We start from the raw sequence: 24,775 nt of genomic DNA on the forward strand, positions 1-24,775 counted from the left end.
TCCCAATAATCCCTTAACCTAACCTACACATCTTTTTTGGACACTGAGGGGCAATCTAGCATGGCCAATCCATCTAACCTGAACATCTTTGGATTGTGGGAGGCAACCAGAGCACTCGGAGGAAACCCACGCAGACATGGGGAGAAACTCCACACAGATAGTAACCCGAGGTCGGAATTGAACCCGGGCTCCTGGCCCTGTGAGGCAGCAGTGCTAACCGCTGTGCCACCGTGCTGCATCCATCTTGGATGCAAATGGCTTCCTTGACAATGTATATTCCTATTTCCTTTTACCCACAATGACAAGTCACTAACCCGGAGGGCCATTTCAACCCCAATGTCACATTTGGAAATGTATTGTAAAGGGCAATTGGTGGCAAGGTGGCGCAGTCGTTAGCACTGCTGCCTCACGGCACTGAGTTCCCGGGTTCGATCCTGGCCCCGAGTCACTGTCTGTGTGGAGTTTGCACATTCTCCCCGTATATGCTTGGGTCTCACCCCACAACCCAAAGATGTGCAGTGTAGGTGAATTGGCCAAGCTAAATTGCCCCTTAATTGGAAAAAAGAAATAATTGGGCATTCCATTTAAAAACGAAAAATGGGGCAAGTTTTCTTCTAGTTAGGAAGTATCTGTAAAGCTGGATTCCATGATTCAAATGGTTCTTCAATTTGTAACAATATAGTTTGATACATATCTGAAGCAAGGACCTTGACCAGTATCAATTATTTCACTGTGTGCGATCTTATCTGATGGTCTGATACGACCCGAATTCAAAGCTATTTTGAAGCTGTAGAATATTTGAGACGGTGTTTATCTGTCTTTTTTGTACTCATCAAAATGCGGAATTTCAATAATGAGGCCTAGAACTCTTACCTACCTTGCATCAGTATCAGCAGCGACCAATTACATTGTAAGCTAGATTTATAATGAAACTTCCTTTCCTTTGTTCTGTCAAGCAATTTCAGACCAGGAATAGGATGAGACAGAAAAAAACAGGATAAATCTTTCCCCTGTCTTGCAAATTCATCCACTTAGGCACAATATGAATTAGATGTAAGATAAATCCCTGAACAAATTTTTTCAAGTCTGGCATAAGAATTCATCAATTGTCAAAGCCCAGACTGCTGCTTTAACCCTAATTGTGTCACTCCTAAATCGGACAAGTGAGGTAAATATTCAATACTGATGAAGGAGATGCCTGAACAAATTGTTCACAGAAATTGAATGTTGAGTTCTGCTTTAGGAGGGATTTCTGGATGCAAATAAGAGAAAGATAGCAGAGAGGGGATGAATATTACTTTGATATGAATTTTCTGCTTGTCCTCTTCAGCACCTGCACAGCTTCCAGAGGAAACAGTGAGAGCATTGGCCTCGAGCAAAGCCCTTGAGGTTGCTGCTCTGTAACTTACTCCCAGCCATCTCTACCCTGGATAACTTTGCACTAATTCATTTCAATAAGAAACATGTCTTGCCCTATTTTGTGAATTGCTTTTTCATCTCTTTAATTCCCCTTTCCGGTGGCATATGCCTTTGCCCTAACTGGCAGGATGGTATCTGACCCGAAGCCCAGCTTCACCTTCTAATCACAAGCAACTGTGTGAGTATGTTATGAGTTTACTTGCTTTGATGATTATCGATCCTCTCTAGAGGAGAAAGCAACACACATTAAGCACACCATATCCTCCATTCCCTTCCCCCAGACAGTGGCTTGGCGAAGATTACCAGCTCACATCTTGACGAACCATGCTGGAAAAGTTATGCCTTACCACCTCATGAATCCCTGGGGGAAACATTTTAACATTCCTCATTCTTTAGCTGCCGCACAGAATATTTTGACTGATTCATTTACAATAAATAGCACATTTTTATCAAATGACATTCTGATTACCAGGTTCCTGTTTTAATTATTTAATTTTTAACATAGCCTTGCCTTTAGAAATGCTTTGATGGGGACTTCTGGTGATGTAATGTAGAGGGAAGATGTGCACTAGATGGCTCCCGCAGGAATACTGTACTTTTGGCCCCTTAGTGCCTCGGATTGTTTATTCTTTGGAAACCCATATAGTTATCGGAATTGAGGTCTTATATGACTGAATCACAGAATAATACAGTGCAGAAAAGGCCTTCCGGCCCATCGAGTCTGCGCCGAAGCATGAAAAACACCTGACCTGACTACCTAATCCCATTTGCCAGCACTTGGCCTATAGCCTTGAATGTTACGGCGTAGCAGGTATTTTCTAAAGCATGTGAGGCATCCTGCCTCTACCACCCTCCCAGGCAGTGCATTCCAGACTGTCCCCACCCTCTGGATGAAAAAGTTTTTTTCAAACCCCTCTAAACTTCCCATCCCTCACTTTGAACTCGTAACTGACCCTTCAACTAAGGGGAACAGCTGCTCGCTATCCGCCCTGTCCATGCCCCTCATAATCTTGTACACCTCAATCAGGTCACCCCTCAGTCTTCTCCGCTCCAGAGAAAACAACCCAAGCCTATCCAACCTCTCTTCATAACTTAAATGTTCCATCCCAGGCAACATCCTGGTGAATCGCCTCTGCACCCCGTCCAGTCCAATTACATCCTTCCTATAAGATGGTGACCAGAATTGCACACAGTACTGTAGCGCACAAAGACTCCGTGAGACGAATAGAGTGAAGTCGATGAGGCTTTATTAAGCGTGTCTGTTCCCCAGCAGCTCGATAGTAAACTGGCCTGCGGGGGAAGACACCGGCTTTTTATACTTCGCCTTCAGGGCGGAGCTTGAGGTCAACGGCCAACCAGGACCCGGGATCTGTCAGCCAATGACATTAGGGCTTCCAGTCCCACATGACCCCCAATACATACTACCACATTCACCCCTTGTCAAAAATGAACCCGGCGGGGTGATGCTTCGTATGGTGGTAAGGGTTTACAGGGCTGGTCCTGGGAGGATAGAACATTCACATGGTAGTACAGTATTGGACAGTTTCGTCCTGTTGCAACTATTTACAGAGGGTATAGGAAAAACAAAATGTTCTTTGAACAGTCCATCTTTGTTTTACATCGACGCCACGAGTCGGTCGGGCGGTCTGGTCGTCCGTGTCGATCGCCTCGGCCCCAGCGGTGGTGGTGCTTGTACCAGTGTTGTCGCCTCCAGGAGCCGTACGGTTTCAGCTGTCGGTGCAAAGGGGACGGGGACTGATCCTCCTGGGAAGGGGGCGGTCGCGGGGTGCGGCGGTGGCAGGAAGGGGGGCGGTTGGGTTGATGGTGTCGGGGGGGTGTGCGTGGTGCCGGCGGGCGCCAGATTCCGCAGGGAGACCGTGTCCTGTCGGCCGTCGGGGTACTCCACGTAGGCGTACTGGGGGTTTGCGTGGAGGAGGTGAACCCTTTCGACCAACGGGTCCGCCTTATGTGCCCGCACGTGCTTTCGGAGCAGGATGGGTACTGGGGCCGCCAGCCAGGTTGGCGGCGACGTTCCAGAGGAGGACCTCCTAGGGAAGACAAGGAGACGCTCGTGAGGCGTTTGATTAGTGCTTGTACATAATAACGACCGGATGGAATGGAGAGCGTCCGGGAGGACCTCCTGCCACCGTGAAACTGGGAGATCCCTGGACCGTAGGGCCAGTAGGACGGCCTTCCAGACCGTGCCGTTCTCCCTTTCTACTTGCCCGTTCCCCCGGGGGTTGTAGCTGGTCGTCCTGCTTGAGGCTATGCCCTTGCTGAGCAGGAACTGGCGCAGCTCGTCACTCATGAAAGAGGACCCCCTGTCGCTGTGGACGTATGCGGGGTTACCGAACAGTGTGAAGATGCTGTTCAGGGCTTTAATGACTGTGGCCGCGGTCATGTCGGAGCAGGGGATGGCAAAAGGGAAGCGGGAGTATTCGTCCACTACATTAAGAAAATATGTGTTTCGGTCGGTGGAGGGGAGGGGCCCTTTGAAATCGAGACTGAGCCGTTCAAAGGGGCGGGAAGCCTTAATCAGGTGCGCTCCATCTGGCCTGAAAAAATGCGGCTTGCATTCCGCGTAGATGTGGCAGTCCCTTGTGACTGTACGGACCTCTTCTAAAGAGTATGGGAGATTGCGGGACTTGATGAAGTGGTAAAACCGAGTGACCCCCGGGTGGCAGAGGTCCTCGTGGAGGGTTTGGAGGCGGTCAATTTGTGCTTTGGCACATGTGCCGCGGGATAGGGCATTGGACGGCTCGTTCAGCTTTCCGGGCCGGTATAAGATCTCATAGTTGAAGGTGGAGAGCTCGATCCTCCACCTTAAGATCTTGTCATTTTTAATTTTGCCCCGCTGTGCATTATCGAACATGAAAGCTACCGACCGTTGGTCAGTGAGGAGAGTGAATCTCCTGCCGGCCAGGTAATGCCTCCAATGTCACACAGCTTCCACTATGGCTTGGGCTTCCTTTTCCACTGAGGAGTGGCGGATTTCTGAGGCGTGGAGGGTTCGGGAGAAAAAGGCCACGGGTCTGCCCGCTTGGTTAATGGTGGCCGCTAGAGCTACGTCGGAGGCGTCGCTCTCGACCTGGAAGGGGAGGGACTCGTCGATGGCGCGCATCGTGGCCTTTGCGATGTCCGCTTTGATGCGGCTGAAGGCCTGGCAAGCCTCTGTCGACAGAGGGAAGGTCGTGGTCTGTATTAGGGGGCGGGCCTTGTCTGCGTACTGGGGGACCCACTGGGCGTAGTACGAAAAGAACCCCAGGCAGCGTTTCAGGGCTTTTGGGCAGTGCGGGAGGGGAAATTCCATGAGTGCGCGCATACGTTCGGGGTCGGGGCCTATTATCCCATTGCGTACTATGTAGCCCAGAATGGCTAGCCGGTCGGTGCTAAAAACGCACTTGTCCTCGTTGTACGTGAGGTTCAAGGCTTTAGTGGTCTGGAGGAATTTTTGGAGGTTGGCGTCGTGGTCCTGCTGATCGTGGCCGCAGATGGTTATATTGTCGAGATACGGGAACGTGGCCCGTAACCCATGTTGATCAACCATCCGGTCCATCTCCCGTTGGAAGACCGAGACCCCGTTTGTGACGCCAAAAGGGACCCGTAGGAAATGGTATAATCGCCCGTCTGCCTCGAAGGCTGTGTACTTGCGGTCACTTGGGCGGATGGGGAGCTGATGGTAGGCGGACTTGAGGTCCACGGTGGAGAAGACTTTATATTGGGCAATCCGGTTGACCATGTCGGATATGCGGGGGAGAGGGTACGCGTCTAGTTGTGTGTACCTGTTGATGATCTGGCTATAGTCAATGACCATCATTTGTTTCTCCCCTGTCTTCACTACTACCACCTGCGCTCTCCAGGGACTATTGCTGGCCTGGATTATGCCCTCCTTTAGTAGCCGCTGGACTTCGGACCGAATGAAGGTCCGGTCCTGGGCGCAGTACCGTCTGCTCCTAGTGGCGACGGGTTTGCAATCCGGGGTGAGGTTCGCAAACAAGGACGGGGGTTGCACCTTGAGGGTAGCGAGGCCGCAGATAGTGAGTGGGGGTATGGGGCCGCCGAATTTAAACGTAAGGCTCTGTAGATTACATTGGAAATCTAATCCCAGCAAGGTGGGGGCACAGAGTTGGGGAAGGACGTTAAGTTTGTAGTTTTTGAACTCCCTCCCCTGCACCGTTAGGGTAACTATGCAGAATCCCTGGATCTGTACGGAGTGGGATCCTGCAGCTAGTCAAATCTTTTGTGCGCTGGGATAGGTGGTCAAGGAACAGCGTCTTACCGTGTCGGGGTGTATAAAACTTTCCGTGCTCCCGGAGTCGACTAGGCATGGCGTCTCGTGGCAGTTAATTAGGACCGTTGTCGTCGTCGTCGGGAGTGTCCGGGGCCGAGCCTGATCGAGCGTAACCGAAGCGAGCCGTGGTTGTAGTAGTGGGGTGGGGTCCGTTGTTGCCGTCCAAGATGGCGGCGGGGGTGGACAAAATGGCCGCCCCCATGCGTCGTACAGGTCGGGGGCGGTCCAAGATGGCGGCACCCCTCCTCCCCTCGTGGTGGTCGGGACCCAAAATGGCGGCGTCTGCGGGTCGCACAACGGCGCCCCTCCTCCCCTCGTGGTGGTCGGGACCCAAAATGGCGGCATCTGCGGGTCGCACATGGTGTGCTGGGGGTTCTGGGGAGCGCTAGGACCGCGCGGAGCTCCCTCACCGCGAGCGCTAGGACCGCGAGCGCTAGGACCGCGCGGAGCTCCCTCGCCGGGGACAGCGGTGGTCGGGGCCCAAGTCGGATGCGCCGGCGGGTCAGGCGTGGAGCGCGGGACGGGGGTGAGGGTGGCGTTAGGGACGCGAAAAACTCCCTCCTCTCCGTGGAGAGTGTTGGCCGGGACCCAAAGCGGTAGCGCCGGCGGCGGGTCGTACATGGACTGCGGGGAGGGGGGTTGGGGAGCGTAGGCGGCGTGCAGGGCTCCCAGTTCTCCCGGGACCGCGGTGGCCGGGACCCAGAGCGGCTGCGCCTGCGGGTCGCACATGGCGTGCTGGGGGGGGGTTGGGACGCATAGACTGCTTGTAGGGCTCCCTGTGGCCCCGGGACGGCGGCAACCTCGCGGGATCGGCACACCACCGCATAATGGCCCTTTTTCCCGCAGCTTTTGCAGATGGCTGCGCGGGCCGGACAGCGTTGTCGGGGGTGTTTCGCCTGGCCGCAGAAATAACAGCGGGCGCCCCCGGTGTGACTCGGCGTTTGGACTGCGCAAGCCTGTGGGGTGTCCCGGGGGGGGTGGGGGGGTAGGGGGTTTGCCGCGACGGGTACGTACGGGGCCCAATGGCCTGCCGCGCGGTCGGGGCCGTAGGCGCGGGTATTACGCCGGCCACGACTAGGGAGGCTGCTAGGGCCCGTGCCTCTGAGAGTCCTAGCGACTCTTTTTCTAGAAGTCTTTGGCGGATTTGGGAGGATTGCATACCTGCCACAAAAGCGTTGCGCATTAACATGTCCGTGTGTTCGTTTGCATTCACCGACGGGCAGCTGCAGGCTCGTCCCAAAATCAGCAGCGCGGCGTAGAACTCGTCCATCGATTCTCCGGGAGCTTGCCGTCTTGTCGCGAGCTGGTAGCGAGCGTAGATTTGGTTAACTGGGCGAACGTAGAGACTTCTCAGTGCTGTGAACGCCGTCTGGAAATCGTCGGTGTCTTCAATGAGGGTGAAAATCTCCGTGCTCACCCTCGAGTGCAGGACCTGCAGTTTTTGTTCGTCTGAGACTCGGCCGGTGGTCGTTCTGATGTAGGCCCCGAAGCAAGTCTGCCAGTGTTTGAAGGCTGCTGCCGCATTCACTGCGTGGGGGCTGATCCTCAGGCATTCTGGAATGATCCTGAGCTCCATAGTCCTTTTTAGGCACGCTTAATAAATTGTAGCGCACAAAGACTCCGTGAGACGAATAGAGTGAAGTCGATGAGGCTTTATTAAGCGTGTCTGTTCCCCAGCAGCTCGATAGCAAACTGGCCTGCGGGGGAAGACACCGGCTTCTTATACTTCGCCTTCAGGGCGGAGCTTGAGGTCAACGGCCAACCAGGACCCGGGATCTTTCAGCCAATGACATTAGGACTTCCAGTCCCACATGACCCCCAATACATACTACCACAAGTACTCCAGCTGTGGCCTCACCAAAGTTCTATACAACTCCAACATGACCTCCCTGCTTTTGTAATCTATGCCTCAATTGATAAAGACAAGTGTCCCATATGCCTTTTTCACCACCCAATTAACCTGCCCTTCTGCCTTCAGAAATGCCCCAACAAATCAGGAAAAAGAAAGCTGGGAGCAGAAACTAGTCGACGGAGTCTGAGGCCTCTCGGAGCTCAACCGCAAGTAAAATGGTGGAGTCAGTTACTGGTTCTCTGTCCACTCCATTAATGGCCAAGATTCTTTCTAATACCTTGGTGAATTAATTTGAAAAACACCGATGAATTGTGTTGGAAGACCTCAAAAAATCAATTGAAGTGGCCTTGGCCCCTTTACAAGAAGCCCTGGGGAAAACAGATCAGGCTGTTGAGGTCCTGGGAGCCATGATCCAAAAAATTTAGAGGTGGCCTTATCGGACAGCGATCGAATTGCTGCTGGGATCCGAACTGTCTTCAGTAACCAAACTGAATAGAGCGCTGAGATCCATGATGAATGACCTAGAAAACAGGTCCAGGAGGCAAAATATCCGATTGTGGGGTTTCCAGAGGAGATTGAGGGCCCTACGCCCATGGAATGTTTCTTGGGTATGTTCTGCAAAATGGTAGGTGAGAGTGGTTCACATCCCCACTTGAATTGACGGAGTCCATCGCACACTTCGGCCAAAGTCTAATCTTGAAGACCCACCATGTGCGGTGATTACGAGATTCCGTAGCTTCAATGAAAAGGAAACAGTTTTGCAATGGACAAGAGAACACCACAATTTTAAGTGGGAAGGCCACTTCATCAGGTTTTATCAGGACATGGGTGCAGAGTTAACAAAGAAATGAGCTGTGTTCAATGGAGTCAAGGCTGCCCTGTATAAAATGTAGGGTCCATTTCGGGTTTTTCTACTCAGCTCGTCTCAGAGTATCTTTTGAAGGAAAAGACTATTTCTTCACATGCTGGGAGAGACAGACTCTTTTAAAAGACACAAGTTGGGCGTGGTGTAATTTGGTTTTTGGCTTTGTCGATGAGCATGTTGTATTGTTACATTGTTAGGGTTTAATGCTCGTTCTCATTCTTCTCCTTGTTGGGGTTGAGTTCTTATAGTTCTTGATTAGAATTAAGGTTTTACACTATCTGAGGTTCTGTTCATTGTATTAATACATAGCTTCCTTTTGCCGCGCAAGTTAAATTGGTATTTTGATGTTTAATTCTATGTTTCGCTTTCTACAGTTGGGATCCTCCCTGCTAACTAAGGAGTTAGTTAACAGGAGCAGTTTTGGAGGGTTTGCTGCAGCTCATTATAGCAGTTTTTTTTAGATAATAAATTAATTCTTGTTTTATTTGTGTTTGTTAAGCGTAGGCTTTAGTATAAGGATACGGTTTTATTTATCATGCTCCTATTTGCATTTTTACTTGAATGTGGACACATTCGGTGGTGATGGCGTTGTGGGGAGGAGTGGGGGAGCGGGTGTAGTTTGCTGTTGGTATCTGTTGATTTTTTTTTGTCCTGTCTTTTGACTTGGTTTGGTGGCCGCCTTGAGTGGATCTTTTTGCTTTACCCTTTAAGTATCCCTTGGTTAATCTTTCTTGGTGGAAATGGCTGACTCCGGATTTTGGGGAGGTGGGGGTGGGGGGTGACCGTTTGGTCACCTGGAACGTTAGGGGTCTGAATGGCCGATGAAAAGGTCGAGGGTATTTGCTCATCTCAAGAGTTTAAACTCTGAAGTAGTGTTTTCGCGAGAGACCATTTTCAGGTCATGGGTCAAACTAGGTTGTGAAAGGGGTGGGTAGGGCAGGATTTTCATTCTGCGTTCGATGGCAGAGTCAGGGGTACGGTGATTCTGATTAACAAAAGGGTTCAGTTTTCTGCCTCTAGGATTTTGGCAGACCCCAGCAGCAGATATGTTATGGTCTGTGGCTCCCATTCTCATGGTTAACATTGTTACACCCTAACTGGGACAACATAAATTTTATTAATAGCCTGCTGTCCTCCCTCCTCAATTTAGACTCACATCAGCTTATTTTAGGTGGGGACCAGAAGAGTGTCTCGGAGCCTAGATTGGATCATTCCAAGCCTAAATCTCTTACTCCATCGTGGATGGCCAGAGCTTTGTCATCTTGTCATGACGCAGATGAGCAAATATCCACTGCCATAGAGGACTGTATAAAATTTAGCAAAACGAGTCAATTTCACCTTCCACGTTGTGGGAGGCTCTTAATATGGTCCTCAGGGGAAACTATCTTCTAGAGTGTATTTGTTGAGGGCAACGAGGAGGAGCAGCAGAGGCTGGTGGACTCCATTCTTGAGGTGCATCACCAGTACTCGCTCAATCCTACCCCGGAGTTACTGGCAGGTAGGAAAAAACTGCAAAGCCAGTTCGAACTATTGTTGACTAGCAGGGCGGTAAGATTCTCAAGGGGCAATTTTTATGAGTATGGGGAGAAGAACAATAGCCTTTTGGCTTAAACAGCAGGCAGCCAACCGGGAGATCACACAGATACTCAATTCGTGCAGCAACCTCGTTTCCGCCCCTCCTCAGGATAATGTGGCTTTTAAACCTTTTTACCGTGATCGTTATAGATCAGAGCCTCTTGCGGATGAGTCGGTCATGTCTGACTTTCTGGACAGTCTACCTACCCCAACGGGTGAGGTGGATAATAGCAGTGAATTGGAATCCCAGTTAAATCCTGATGAAACTTAATAATGTATTGCGTTGATGCAATCTGGCAAATCCCCTGGTCCGGCTGGCTTTCCGATTGAATTCCGATTGAGGCCTGTGCCTTTAATTTTGGACATGTTCAATGATCCCCCATCCCGTTGGTTGCCCCTGACCTTCACGCAAGCAGCTCGGTTGCACAGTGGTTAGCACTGCTGCCTCACAGCACCAGGGACCCAGGTTCAATTCCGATCTCGGGTGACTGTCTGTGTGGAGTCTACACATCCTCCACGTGTCTGAGTGGGTTTCCTCCGGGTGCTCCGGTTTCCTCCCACAGTCCAAAGATGTGCAGGTTAGGTGGATTGGCCACACTAAATTGCCCTTAGTGACCAAAAAAAGGTTAGGTGGGTTTATTGGGTTGCAGGGATAGGGTGGAAGTGAGGGCTTAAGTGGGTCAGTGCAGACTCGTTGGGCCGAATGGCCTCCTTCTGCACTGTATGTTCTATTACTGCATCGGTGCCTTTTTCCCCTATTAGATTTTCCTCAAATCCGGTGGTGGTGTCCTCCCTCAGAACTTGGAAACAGTTTAGACAGCATTTCAAGCTCCTTTCTTTGTCTTCACTAGCCTCTATTTTGATCTCTTCTTACCTGCTGGTTTGAATTCGATATTGAAATCTTGGGAGGTGAAGGGTCTGGAGAGCTTTGGGGACCTGTTCATGGAGGGGAGGTTTGACAGTTTTGGGGAGTTAGCTGAGAAATTCCAGCTGCCCAATCCCAGTCATTTTAGATATTTCCAAGCTCGGGAATTTTCACGTAAAGCTTTTCCTTTGTTTCATTTGGCACCACCCTCTTCCCTAATGAAGAAAATTCTGGGCTGGAGTCTCCGTTTCTGAGACTAAGTGCCAGCGCTAACAGAGAATCCGTGGTGTCCCACGACGGGAAAATCGGCACGACTAATTCATCGATTCCTGTACCGGTGAGCAGCTAGCACCGGCGCCGCGTGGAACACCTGCGGGTCGCGCGGAAAACGCCGGAGAATTGCTCGGTCCCAGGCTGCGCATGCGCAGGGCTGACAACCTGTAGCCATGCACGCCTATGCCCCCACCGGTCGCGCCGGAAAACATGCCGCCGGCAGTGCTGGACTACATACGTTTTGGCCCAACTACCTTTTGTGGCAGTGAATTCCACAGATTCACTACTCTCTGGGTGAAGAAATTTCTCCTCACCTCAGTCCTAAAGGTTTACCCCTTATCCTCAAACTATGAGCCCTAGTTCTGGACTCCCCCACCATCGGGAACATTCTTTCTGAATCTACCCTGTCTAATTCTGGAGAATTTTGTAAGTTTCTATGCAATCCTCTTTCACTCTTCTAAACCCCGATGAGTATAATCCTTTTTAAAAATAAATTTAGAGTACCCAATTCATTTTTTCCAATTAAGGGGCAATTTAGCGTGGCCAATCCGCCTATCCTGCACATCTTTGGGTTGTGGGGGCGAAACCCACGCAAACAACACGGGGAGAATGTGCAAACTCCACATGGACAGTGACCCAGAACCGGGATCGAACCTGGGACCTCAGTGCCGTGAGGCAGCAATGCTAAATACTGTGCCACCGTGCTGCCCCGATGAATATAATCCTAACCAAATTAATCTCTCCTCATAAGACAGTCACACCATACCAAGAATCAGCCTGGTAAACCTTTGCTGCACTCCCTCCATAGCAAGAACATCCCTCGCAAGAACATCCCTCAGATAAGGACACCAAAACTGCACACAGTATTCCAGGTGTGGCCTCACCAATGCCCCATACAATTGCAGTGAACAGTGGGCAGCACGGTAGCATTGTGGATAGCACAAATACTTCACAGCTCCAGGGTCCCAGGTTCGATTCCAGCTTGGGTCACTGTCTGTGCGGAGTCTGCACATCCTCCCCGTGTGTGCGTGGGTTTCCTCCAGGTGCTCCGGTTTCCTCCCACAGTCCAAAGATGTGCAGGTTAGGTGGATTGGCCATGATAAATTGCCCTTAGTGTCCAATATTGCCCTTAGTGTTGGGTGGTGTTACTGGGTTATGGGGATAGGCTGGAGGCGTTGACCATGGGTAGGGTGCTCTTTCCAAGAGCCGGTGCAGACTCGATGGGCCGAATGGCCTCCTTCTGCACAGTAAATTCTATGATAATCTTTATTCCTATACTCAAATCCTCTCGCTATGAAGGCCAATATACCATTTGCCTTCTTTACTGCCTGCTGTACCTGCGCGCTTACTTTCAGTGACTGATGCATGAGGACACCAAGGTCTCACTAAGTATCCACCTCTCTCAATTTATACCCATTCAAATAATAATCTGCCTTCCTATTTTTGCTACCAAATGGAAAACCTCACATTTATCCACTTTACATTGCATGTGCCATGCATATGCCCACTCACTCAGCCTGTCTAAATCCTGCTAGAATCTCTGCACCCCCTCACAGCTCACCCTCCACCCAACAATGTATCATCTGCAAATTTGGAAATACTACATTTAGTTCCCTTGTTCAAATCATTAATATATAATGTGAACAGTTGGGGTCCTGGCACAGATGAAAATGAAATGAAAATCGTTTGTCACAAGTAGGCTTCAAACGAAGTTACTATGAAAAGCCCCTAGTCGCCACATTCCGGCGCCTGTTCAGGGAGGCTGGTACAGGAATTGAACCGTGCTGCTGGCCTGCCTTGGTCTGCTTTCAAAGCCAGCGAATTAGCCCTGTGCTAAACAGCCCTGTACCCGACTATTCATTACCTGCCAATTGGAAAAAGATCCATTTATTCAAACGTTTTGCTTCCTGTTTGCTAACCAGTTTTCTATCCATCTCAAGTCACTACGCGTAAACCCGTGTGCTTGAAACTTATAGGTTTATGGGCTTCATTCTTTAAACCATGTCACAGATGCTCCATGTAGATTTGGTGGCCATATTTGGAATGTCAGATTTGCCGGTGACACACTGTGGGTTAAAGGTCCTTGCCTTTGCCTTGTTGACAGCCCGGAAGCGAATGTTGCTTGGTTGGAGGTCTCCCACTCTGCCTTGTGCCTCTGCTTGGCTATTTATCCATTTTTTTTAAGGAGTTAGTCACCGTCAGTTGTTCGGGGGTTTAGGTTAGTTTTTGCATTTAAGTTATTTCGGTGATGTGTGTTGATCTCTTTTTTTGATTGAGATTTTTTATTTTCTCGTTTTGATTATTCTGGTTTGTATTATGAAAAAATGTTTAGCACTTTAAAAAAAAAGAAATGCTCAAGATAATATCTCAATATGATAAATTTATCAATTTTATATTTTTGACAGCTTGCTTTTAAAACTTTATTTGTCCAGTTCCAACTTCTGTTAGGCCTCTGCAAAGCACAGTGAGATCATTTTGAGGCAAGTGTTAAATGTAATTTATTGTAGGACACAATCTGAACACAAAGTCTAGTTGAGACAACCCATTATAAAAAGAATATTCGGGTGGCGCTGAGGGCCCCGGTTCGATCCTGGCCCCAGGTCACTGTCATAGAATTTACAGTGCAGAAGAAGGCCATTCGGTCCATTGAGTCTGCACCGGTTCTTGGAAAGAGCACCCTACTTAAGCCCACACCTCCACCCTATCCCCGTAACCCAGTAATCCCACCTAACCTTTTTAGATACCAAGGGCAAACCAGCATGGCCAGTCCACCCAACCTGCACATCTTTGGACTGTGGGAGGAAACCGGAGCACCCGGAAGAAACCCACGCAGACACGGGGAGAACGTGGAGACTCCGCGCAGACAGTGACCGAAGCCGGGACTCAAACCCAGGTCCCTGGCACTGTGAAGCAACAGTGCTAACCACTGTGCTACCGTGACACCCCTGCCTGCGTAGAGTTTGCTCATTCTCCCCGTGTCTGTGGGTTTCACCCCTACAACCCAAAGATGTGCAGGTTAGGTGAATTGGCCACACTAAATTGGCCTTAAATGGAATAAAATAATTGGGTACTCTAAATAAATAATAAGAATATTCGAGCTATAGGAAAGCTATGATGTAGATTCACTAAAATTACACAAAGCTAAAACATTAAGTTTAGGTTTACTGCAGTAGAGAAGATTAAGAATGCAGAGTAAAATTGTTCTTCATTCTGTTCTGTTAAACAGATTTGAAAGGATCAAGCTTAAAAATAAGTCAAGGCTTGAAATGTTGCTTTTGAAAGTGAGTGTTTAATGCATTTGTCTGAAATGTCATCTTCCATTATTGTAGAAGAGGTCACAAAGTCATAGAGCGAGATCTACCAACAGTGTTAGCCTGAAAGTCAGCACAGCGTAGCTCAACACGACTGGTAGATGCCGGGAGATCCCCTCCAAGATCTACCTGGCTCGCCATGCCTCGTCAGATCTATCGCAATCTTGTGAGACGTTGCAATGTGAGTCCTGCCCATTGTGGATGGGTTCACTTTTTAGCAAATCTGCATATTGGAGTAAGACAGCTAGTCACACTCTAATATGCATTCCATGATCTACCCAAGGCATGGGATCCAACCCGTCACCTTGCAGATCTCGGGTGAGCCCCGGTCAATGCTGGCCTCCACAAACAGAGTCCAGATGGAATGGCAGTCGAGGGGGTCTCCCAGGGGGTCGGAGGTTCCCAGGTTGCTTGCTCTCTGGGCAGGGTGGCACCCTGGGCACCGCCAGCCTGCAACTGCCACCCTGGCACCCTGACAGTACCACCTGGGTGTCACCCTGGCACTGCCATGGTGCCTAGATGGCACTGCCAGGGCGCCAGGCTGGTGGTGGCAAGGTGACATTTTTCCTGCAACGGGGATCGGGCCTAGGGGGCCCAGAGTGGCTGTAAGGAGTTGTGGGTGGGTCTGGGAACCCCCTTATATGTGACTTGGGTATTTGGAGGGGTTCGGCGGTTGTATCAGAGGGCCTAGAGATCGGGGTGACATTTAAAAATGGCGACCCACGGCAGCGCAGTCTATTATGTACGTACTGTGTACATTCCCTCAGCCGCAAAAACAGTACTTCGGTACATGTGACAAAATCAAATCAAATCAGTCGTTAGCACTGCTGCCTCACGGCGCTAAGGACCCGGGTTCGATCCTGGCCCGGGTCACTGTCCATGGGGAGTTTGCACATTTCTCCACGTGTCTGCATGGGTCTCCCACCCACAACCCAAAAAGATTTGCAGGGTAGGTGCATTGACCATGCTAAACTGCCCTTCAATTGGAAAAAAAGTATTGGGTACTCTAATTTATATGCAGAAAACAGGTCGAAGTGTGGCCTCAGTGGGGCACTCCCCACTGATGCCCCGTAACTACCCGAATGGGTATTAGATAGCAGTGGTGTTTCTCGGCGCTCTGAGTGCTGGGAAACACCTGGCTAACCGCGCTCGCTACGGGTTTCTGTTCCCATTCAGATAGATCGCACCCATAGAGATTTTGCAGCACAGAAAGAGGCTCTTCGGCCCATTGAGTCTGTGCCAGCCATCGAGCACCTATCAGTTTGTTTCCCATTTTCCAGCACTTGGTGTGTGGCTTGGTACGGTGTTAACACAGTTATTGTAAGTGAACTAATGCTTTTGCTAAAATTGCAGAGAGAGAAAGTATTCCAAAAGAATCATTTTCAAACTTTAGCATTTAGTCTAATACCTTGTCAGCCTTCCTGTAATTCTAATTGGCACGTCTATACGCTTGCAGGTACAACAGAATGACGTGGTGATGACAACATAACAATGTCTGAGTTCTGTACAAATGATGCCAAAATTGACAGCAGTATATAAATCTTCATACAAATGAATGCTGATTGTTTAACTTTTACTTTCTGTTTTTCTTTCTGTACTTGATTTGACATTGAAATAAATAATCTAGTTTATGTTTCCTGGTTCAGACTGTTTGTTTAACTGCATGCTTGAGGCTGATAGTTCAAGTAAAAACACAGTTGCTTACCCAGTTCACATGTTTTCCAGATGCTTTGTAGAAGACCTCTACCATTTGGATCTCTAACTTCCAGAAAATTCCAGTGCAACATGATTTTGGACGTGGGCAGTCTAACGCATTCGTTCACTATCTACAAAAACGTTGGTCTACAAAAACTTGCTTTTTAGGGAAGCTTAACGAGTACATCAGCAGATTGTGTCAAGGTGTGCTAGGACATAAATTTGTGTCCGCATCTTTTTTTTAAAATATATATTTATTCAAATTTTTCAACAGATTTTCAACAAAAAGAAAAACAAGAACACAACAATCAAAAATTATACAAAAATTATACATTGGATTTCCCCCATATACAATAACCCCCCATATGACATTTAAAAGCACCAATAGGGATGCCCCCCCCACCCACCCAAACGCCCCCCCCCCAAAAGAACCCCCCCCCCGCCCCTGGGCTGCTGACCTCCTCCTAACGCTCTGCGAGATAGTCTAGGAACGGTTGCCACCGCCTGAGGAACCCCTGCACAGACCCTCGCAAGGCAAACTTTATCCTCTCCAGCTTGATGAACCCTGCCATGTCATTGATCCAAGCTTCCACACTAGGGGGCTTCGCATCTTTCCATAATAGCAAAATCCTCCGCCTGGCTACCAGGGACGCAAAGGCCAGAATACCGGCCTCTTTCGCCTCCTGCACTCCCAGCTCGTCCGTTACCCCAAATAATGCCAACCCCCAGCTCGGCTTGACCCGGGCGTTCACCACCTTGGACACAGACCTCGCAAAACGCCTCCAAAACCCATCCAGCGCCGGGCACGACCAGAACATATGGACGTGATTTGCCAGGCTTCCCGAGCACCTCCCACATTTGTCCTCCACCCCAAAGAACCTACTCAACCTCGCCCCTGTCATATGCGCTCTGTGAGTAACTTTGAACTGTATTAGGCTGAGCCTGGCGTAAGAGGAGGAAGAATTAACCCTACTCAGGGTATCATCCCACAGACCCTCATCTATCTCCTCCCCAAGCTCCTCCTCCCACTTGCCCTTTATCTCCTCCACCAAGGCCTCCTCCTCTTCCTTCAGCTCCTGGTAAATCGCCAAAACTTTGCCTTCTCCAACCCATACACCTGAAATCACCCTGTCCTGAATCCCTCACCTGCCGCTTCACAAACGCCCTCACTCGCATGTACCTGAAAGCGTTTCCCGGGGGTAACCCAAACTTCTCCTCCAGCGCCCCTAGGCTCGTAAACGTCCCATCGATGAACAGGTCCCCCATTCTTCTAATCCCTGCCCGATGCCAGCTCCGAAACCCCCCATCTATCCTTCCCGGGACGAACCGATGATTCTCCCGAATCGGGGACCAAACCGAGGCTCCCACCTCGCCCCTGTGTTGCCGCCACTGCCCCCAGATCTTCAACGTCGCCGCCACCACCGTGGTGTACCTTGTCGGCGAGAGCAGCAGCGGTGCCCTCGCCAGCGCCCTCAGGCTCGTGCCCACACAGGACGCCATCTCTAACCTCTTCCACGCCGCCCCCTCTCCCTCCATTACCCACTTACGGATCATCGCCACATTGGCTGCCCAATAATAGCCGCACAAATTCGGCAGCGCCAGCCCCCCCCTATCCCTGCTGCGCTCCAGAAACACTCTCTTCACCCTCGGGGTCTTATTCACCCACACAAATCCCATGATACTCCTGCTTACCCGTTTGAAAAAGGCCTTGAGGATCATAATGGGAAGGCACTGGAACACAAAGAGAAACCTCGGGAGGACCGTAATTTTGACTGACTGCACCCTACCCGCTAGTGAGAGTGGCAGCATATCCCATCTTTTTAAATCCTCCTCCGCCTGTTCCACCAACCACGTCAAATTGAGCTTGTGCAGGGCCCCCCAACTCCTAGCTACTTGGATCCCTAGCCACCGAAAGCTCCTTTCCGCCCTCTTCAGCGGTCGCTCGTCTATCCCCCTTCCCTGGTCCCCTGAATGCACCACAAAGAGCTCACTCTTCCCTACATTGAGTTTATACCCCGAAAAGTCCCCAAACTCCCTTAGAATCCGCATGACCTCCGCCATCCCCTCCACTGGATCTGCCACATACAGCAACAGGTCATCAGCATACAACGACACCCGGTGTTCCTCTCCCCCCCGGACGAGTCCCCTCCATTTCCTGGACTCCCTTAGTGCCATGGCCAGAGGCTCAATTGCCAGTGCAAACAGCAAGTGGGATAAGGGGCACTCCTGCCTCGTCCCCCGATACAGCCGAAAGTACTCCGACCTCTGCCGATTCGTAGCCACACTCGCCACCGGGGCTCTATATAGCAGCCTGACCCAGCTGATGAACCCCTCCCCGAACCCAAACCTCCGCAACACTTCCCAAAGATACTCCCACTCCACCCGGTCAAAGGCCTTCTCCGTGTCCATAGCTGCTACCTCCGCTTCCCCCTCCACCGGGGGCATCATAATCACATTGAGGAGCCTCCGGAAATTTGTATTTAATTGCCTACACTTCACAAATCCCGTCTGGTCCTCATGAATCACCCCCGGGACACAGTCCTCAATTCTCGTAGCCAGCACCTTCGCCAGCAACTTAGCATCAACATTGAGGAGCGGGATCGGTCTATACGACCCACATTGCAGTGGATCCTTGTCCCGTTTCAGGATCAAAGAAATCAGCGCCCTAGACATTGTCGGGGGCAAGGTCCCCCACTCCCTCGCCTTATTGAAAGTCCTCACTAGCATCGGGCCCAGCAGGTCCATGTATTTCCTGTAGAATTCAACTGGGAGCCCATCCGGCCCCGGAGCCTTCCCCGCCTGCATGCTCACCAATCTTTTAACCAGTTCCTCCAGCCCAATCGGTGCCCCCAAACCAGCCACCTCCTCCTCCTCCACCCTCGGGAACCTCAGCTGATCTAAGAATCGTCGCATCCCCTCCTCCCCTGCTGGGGGCTCAGACCTGTACAGATCCCCATAGAAGTCCCTAAATACCTCGTTTATTCTCACCGCACTCCGCACCGTATTTCCCCCCTCTATCCTTAACTCCACCAATCTCCCTCGCTGCCTCCCTCTTACGGAGCTGGTGTGCCAGCATCCGACTCGCCTTCTCCTCGTACTCATACGTCACCCCCTGCACTTTCCTCCACTGTGCCTCTGCTTTCCCTGTGGTCAATAGGTCGAACTCCGTCTGGAGATTCCGTCGTTCCCTGAGTAGCCCCTCCTCGGGGGCCTCTGCATACCCCCTGTCCACCCTTAAAATCTCCCCCACCAACCTCTCCCTCTCCCTCCCCTCTCTCTTCTCCCTGTGGGCCCTAATGGAGATTAGCTCTCCCGTGGCCACCACCTTCAGCGCCTCCCAGACTACCCCCACCTGCACCTCCCCGTTGTCGTTGGCCTCCAAATATCTTTCAATGCACCCCCGCACCCGCCCGCGCACCTCCTCATCCGCCAATAGTCCCACATCAAGGCGCCACAGCGGGCGCTGGTCCCTCTCCTCCCCAACTCCAGCTCCACCCAGTGCGGGGCGTGGTCCGAGATGGCTATGGCCGAATATTCCGTTCTCTCCACTTTCGGGATTAGCGCCCTACTCAAAATGAAAAAATCTATCCGGGAGTAGGCTCTATGGACGTGGGAAAAGAAGGAAAATTCACTGGCCAGCGGCCTGCAAACCTCCATGGATCCACTCCCCCCATCTAGTCCATAAACCCCCTGAGCACCTTGGCCGCAGCCGGCCTCATACCCGTCCTGGACCTAGAGCGGTCCAGTGCTGGGTCCAGCACCGTGTTGAATTCCCCCCCCATTATCAAGCTTCCTACCTCCAGATCCGGAATCCGACCCAGCATGCGTTTCATAAATCCGGCATCATCCCAATTCAGGGCATATACGTTCACCAGTACCACCCGCACCCCCTGCAACCTACCGCTCACCATCACATATCGACCTCCATGATCCACTACAATATTCATTGCCTCAAACGACACCCGCTTCCCCACCAGTATTGCAACCCCTTTGTTCTTCGCATCCAGCCCTGAATGGAAGACCTGCCCTACCCATCCCTTTCTCAGCCTAACCTGATCTGCCACCTTCAAATGTGTCTCCTGGAGCATAACCACGTCTGCCTTCAGTCCCTTTAAGTGCACGAACACCCGGACCCTCTTGACCGACCCGTTCAGGCCCCTCACATTCCAAGTTATCAGCCGGATTGGGGGGCTACTCGCCCCCCCGCCGACTAGCCATCTCCTTTTCTAGGCCTGCCACGTGCCCGCGCCTCCCGCACCCTCCAGTCCCCCAGGCGGCGGACCCCCGCCCCAACCACCTCTCCTACTTCCAGCTCCCCTTTGGCCAATGCAGCAGCAACCCTGTTCCCCCCTCCCCCCTTCCCCCGCAAGATCCACATCTAGCCATTTTGCTCCCCAAATGACACTCCCTTAAGTCAGCTGACTCCTGCTGACCCCGGCCTCTCCCGCCATTCCATCAACCCCCCAGTGTGAGAATCCCCCCTCCCCTTGGCAGTCAGTGTGCGCTCCTCTCCAGCACCGTCCTTCCACCCCCGGCCCCACCCCCAACCTTCCCTAACGCGGGAAAAAGCCCGCGCTTTCCTGAGCCGGCCCCGCCCCCTCTGGTGCAGCTCCTTTTTGCGGCCTTACCCCAACTCCCCATCCCCGGGCCTCCACTCCCCCTCTTCCTTCGTGGGGGCCTGCCCCTCCAATACCGAAGCCCACACTCTCCCACAGCCCCCACATCAAATCCATTCACCCATCCCTACCCAACACTCAAACCAAAAGAACATTCCCCAAACGTAATAAACACAGTGAACACAGTATACATCCCCCCAGGACAAACCCTCAATTTGAGTCCAACTTTTCAGCCTGTATAAAGTTCCATGCCTCATCGGGCGTTTCAAAATAGTGGTGCTGATCTTGGAACGTGACCCACAATCGCGCTGGCTGCAGCATCCTGAACTTCACCCCCTTCCGATGGAGAACCGCCTTAGCCCGGTTAAAACCAGCTCTCTTCTTAGCCACCTCCGCACACCAGTCCTGGTAAATTCAGATCTCCGTGTTCTCCCACCTGCTGCTCTGCTCTTTTTTGGCCCATCTCAGGACACACTCTCTGTCCATAAAGCGGTGGAACCTCACCATTACAGCCCTTGGTGGCTCGTTGGCTTTGGGTCTCCTTGCCAGGACCCGATGAGCCCCATCCAGCTCCAGGGGCCTCGGGAAAGCTCCCGCGCCCATCAGCGAATTTAGCATTGTGCTCATATATGCCCCAGCATCGGGCCCCTCCACTCCTTCAGGGAGACCCAGAATCTGAAGATTCTTCCTCCTCGACCTATTCTCCAGGTCCTTGGATTTTTCCGCCCACCTCTTGTGCAGCGCCTCGTGTGCCTCCACCTTCACCACCAGGCCCAAGATCTCGTCCTCGTTCTCCGAGGCTTTTTGCCGCACCTCCCGGATCGCTGCCCCTTGGGCCTTCTGGGTCTCCACAAGCTTCTCAATCGCCGCCTTCATTGGCGCCAGCATTTCTGCCTTCAGCTCCTCAAAGCAGCATTTAAGAAACTCCTGCTGCTCCTGCGACCACTGCGCCCATGCTGCTTGGTCTCCACCCGTCGCCATCTTGCTTTTCCTCCCTCGCACTTTTCGCTGCCCCAAGTTCACTTTTTTCACCGCTCCACTTCTGGTCCAATCCATATAATGTCGGGGGGGACCTTGCTGTCACCTTCCCACACTGGAAGCCGTCAAACAATTGCCATTGGGGCCCCTCTGGAGAGCCCAAAATTCCGTTCCCGGCGGGAGCTGCCGAACGTGCGACCTACCTAGGCATAGCCGCAACTGGAAGTCTCATCCGTATCTTTTTTTTAAATTTAAAGTGCCGAATTCTTTATTTTTCCTACTCAATTCACTTTTTTTCAAAAATGGACTCAATTCACTTTTTTTCCAATTAAGGGGCAATTTAGCATGCCCAATCCGCCTACCCTGGGTTGTAGAGGCGAGACCCACGCATTCACGGGGAGAATGTGCAAACTGCACATGGACAGTGACCCGGGGCCGGGATCAAACCCGGGTCCTCGGCGCCATGAGGCAGCAGTGCTAGCCACTGCACCCCCGTGTCACCCTTTGTGTCTGTATCTTAACCAGAGTGCTGGATGGAGATGCTTCAGCAAAGGGAGGTCGAGAAATAAGCACTGAGCTGCTCACTAAAGGGATCACAGTCTTGTACGCACCAGCGGAGTCAGTTACAGAGGAACACTGGCAGAAGTCCCAGATTGCTTGTCTATTCTCTCGGCAGAGAGAAGTGTGTGGAAACAGCAATGTAGAAGTGTGCAGACAAAACAACAGAAAAGGTGCCAAGGGGGAAAGGGAAGAGCTTTTTCAGACATAACATCAAATTTGTGGAAGTGAATTATCCGTACACTTGAAATTAGTATTCTTACATATTACATGAGCCCGATTACCATCTTCTTTCAGCTATCTAGTCATATTGAATATATTTGTGTCTGAGTCTGTCGTCTCACCTCTTAATCTTTAATGATTCTTAACTGACTGCTTTTCCCATAATTAACGGTTAGCACAGAAAATACTTGTAGTGATTATGACATAATCGTTAATCATTCAGCACAGATCACAACAAAATTGTCAGTAAAATAAAGCCCATTATGCTTGGGCATCCAGTCTGATAACAGCTGCTGTCAAATAGGCAGTCAGGACGTTAAATAAAACCTTTGCCATAACCACCATGGTGTATATTACAAAACAAAAATGGTAGCACAATCGTTGAGCATTGTTGTCTCACAATACCAGTGACCCGGGTTTGGTTCCGGCCTTGGGTAACTGTGTGGAGTTTGTACATTCTCCCCGTGTCTGTGTGTTTTTCCTTCGGGTGCTCCTTTCCTCCCATAGTCCAAAGATGTGCAGGTTTGTTGGATTGGCCATGCTAAATTGCCCTTAGTGTCCAAAAAGGTTCGGTGGGGTTGCTGGGTTATGGGGATGGGGTAGGGGGGGTGGGCTCGAGTAGGGTGCTCTTTCCAAGGGCAGGTGCAGACGCAATGGGCCGAATGGCCCCCTTCTGCACTGTAAATTCTATGATTCTAAGGGTTCGGAGTTCGGCCCGAACTGTGGAAGAAGGAGACAGAGGAATCATACTGGCTGCGCACAGACATGTTTATTATGTAATACAAGTCCCTTGTGTCCAAAGATGTGCAAGTTAGATGAGAGGGAAGTGGGCCTAGGGCGTGTGCTCTTTGGGGCAGCACTCGATGGGTCGAATGACCTCCTTGTGCATTGTATGGATTCAATTGAACCATATCCAATTCAAAGGTACTGTTTGCATTCTCTGTAATCTCAGCACTCTCTCTCACAAAACCTTATGTGCCAAAACCTACACAGGTTAAATCTCTTCCTTCTGTGTTGCAGGGTTCCATGAAAACATCTCGGCAGTTCTCTTCTTCCAACACTTGCTGGTGCCATATTTCCGCATTTCCTATTTTCCACCTACGCAATATTTTCTGAACCTGAACTGACAAGAATGCATTGGTATTTTTAGATTCAGACACTTGAGATCGGCTTGGAATTTACAGGCCAACCCTTGGGAATGTGACTGCTCCCAGTAGCCTTCCCATTTTGAGTCTGGACAGGCTTCCCGCCTATCACTGAGATCCTCAAGGCGAGCAGTAACCTGAGAGCTGCTCTGTAAGCTTCCTCCAAGTCCACAACCAGGAAATTAAGGCATCAAATATGATGATGAGAAAACTCCTCACTAGTAGCTTCTTTACATGTTTGTGCTGACTAGCATCTACTTCATGGCAAAAAAAACAATAAAAGCATCCCTATCATGGATATATTTTACAGGGTGTAGGTCACTGACAAGGATACATTTGCAATATTATGTGCAGCTCTTGGCATTTTGCATTTGAAAATCTTATCCCAAGAGGAAAATACATACCCCATTCATACTAATATAGAATAGGAAGTGAAATATTCCATGGGACAAATGGAAAAGACATATGTGGTGGACATGCAGTCAATCCAGATAGAATTCTATACAGTGAGATTGATACCTTGTGGAGTTTTCATGTAATTCCCTTCAGTGGTCAGGAAGACATTTTATAGTCTTTGAAGTTTCATTTTTGATTATTCAGCGCCTCTCCACCCCTCAAGTAAATCTGTATGGGCCCACATGTGTAGATTGAACACAGCTGTAATACTTTATTTTAAATTGTTACTGCATGCAGTCACAAAATCCAAATATTCTCATTTCTTTATATTTCGTAAGCTGGAGTTGTACTATTACATTTGTTGTAATAGTAGAAACACCAAGCAACGATTGAAATACTTTGAAAGGAGTTGTACTGCTTTTTGGTAATAAATGGGATTTGCTTGTTCGTTTACCAGATGATTGACTCTCTGGTGGTTTATTGTAAGCTAACTGTGAGCATCATGCACTACCGTGAGTATGAATATCCTTTCTGGTATTTCTCATTTGCAACACAAATTATTTCCAAATGTTGCAGTTTGGAAGCATAAAACTGAAAGCACATCTTCTAACCGTACTTCTGCGAGTTTGCCACTCCCTGCAGACCAGAATGGTGCCACGTGGCATGTCATTGTGGAATAGGTTCATGGGATCACAAGGCTGTAGGCCAAGTCTA

At 50.5% G+C, this 24,775-nt stretch overlaps 1 long non-coding RNA gene across 1 annotated transcript in view; it reads left to right on the plus strand.

Annotated features, from left to right (window-relative positions):
* Window positions 1–24,398, plus strand: part of LOC140389289 (uncharacterized) — a 42,188-nt gene extending 17,790 nt beyond the window's left edge. The window contains exons 3-4 of the long non-coding RNA XR_011934322.1: window positions 16,177–16,350; window positions 23,541–24,398. This is a non-coding gene — a long non-coding RNA (uncharacterized lncRNA). The remainder of the gene's footprint in view (window positions 1–16,176; window positions 16,351–23,540) is intronic.
* The last annotated feature ends 377 nt before the right edge of the window (window positions 24,399–24,775 follow it).

The sequence above is a fragment of the Scyliorhinus torazame genome, chromosome 14 (assembly GCF_047496885.1).
Source record: "Scyliorhinus torazame isolate Kashiwa2021f chromosome 14, sScyTor2.1, whole genome shotgun sequence".
NCBI lineage: Eukaryota > Metazoa > Chordata > Chondrichthyes > Carcharhiniformes > Scyliorhinidae > Scyliorhinus > Scyliorhinus torazame.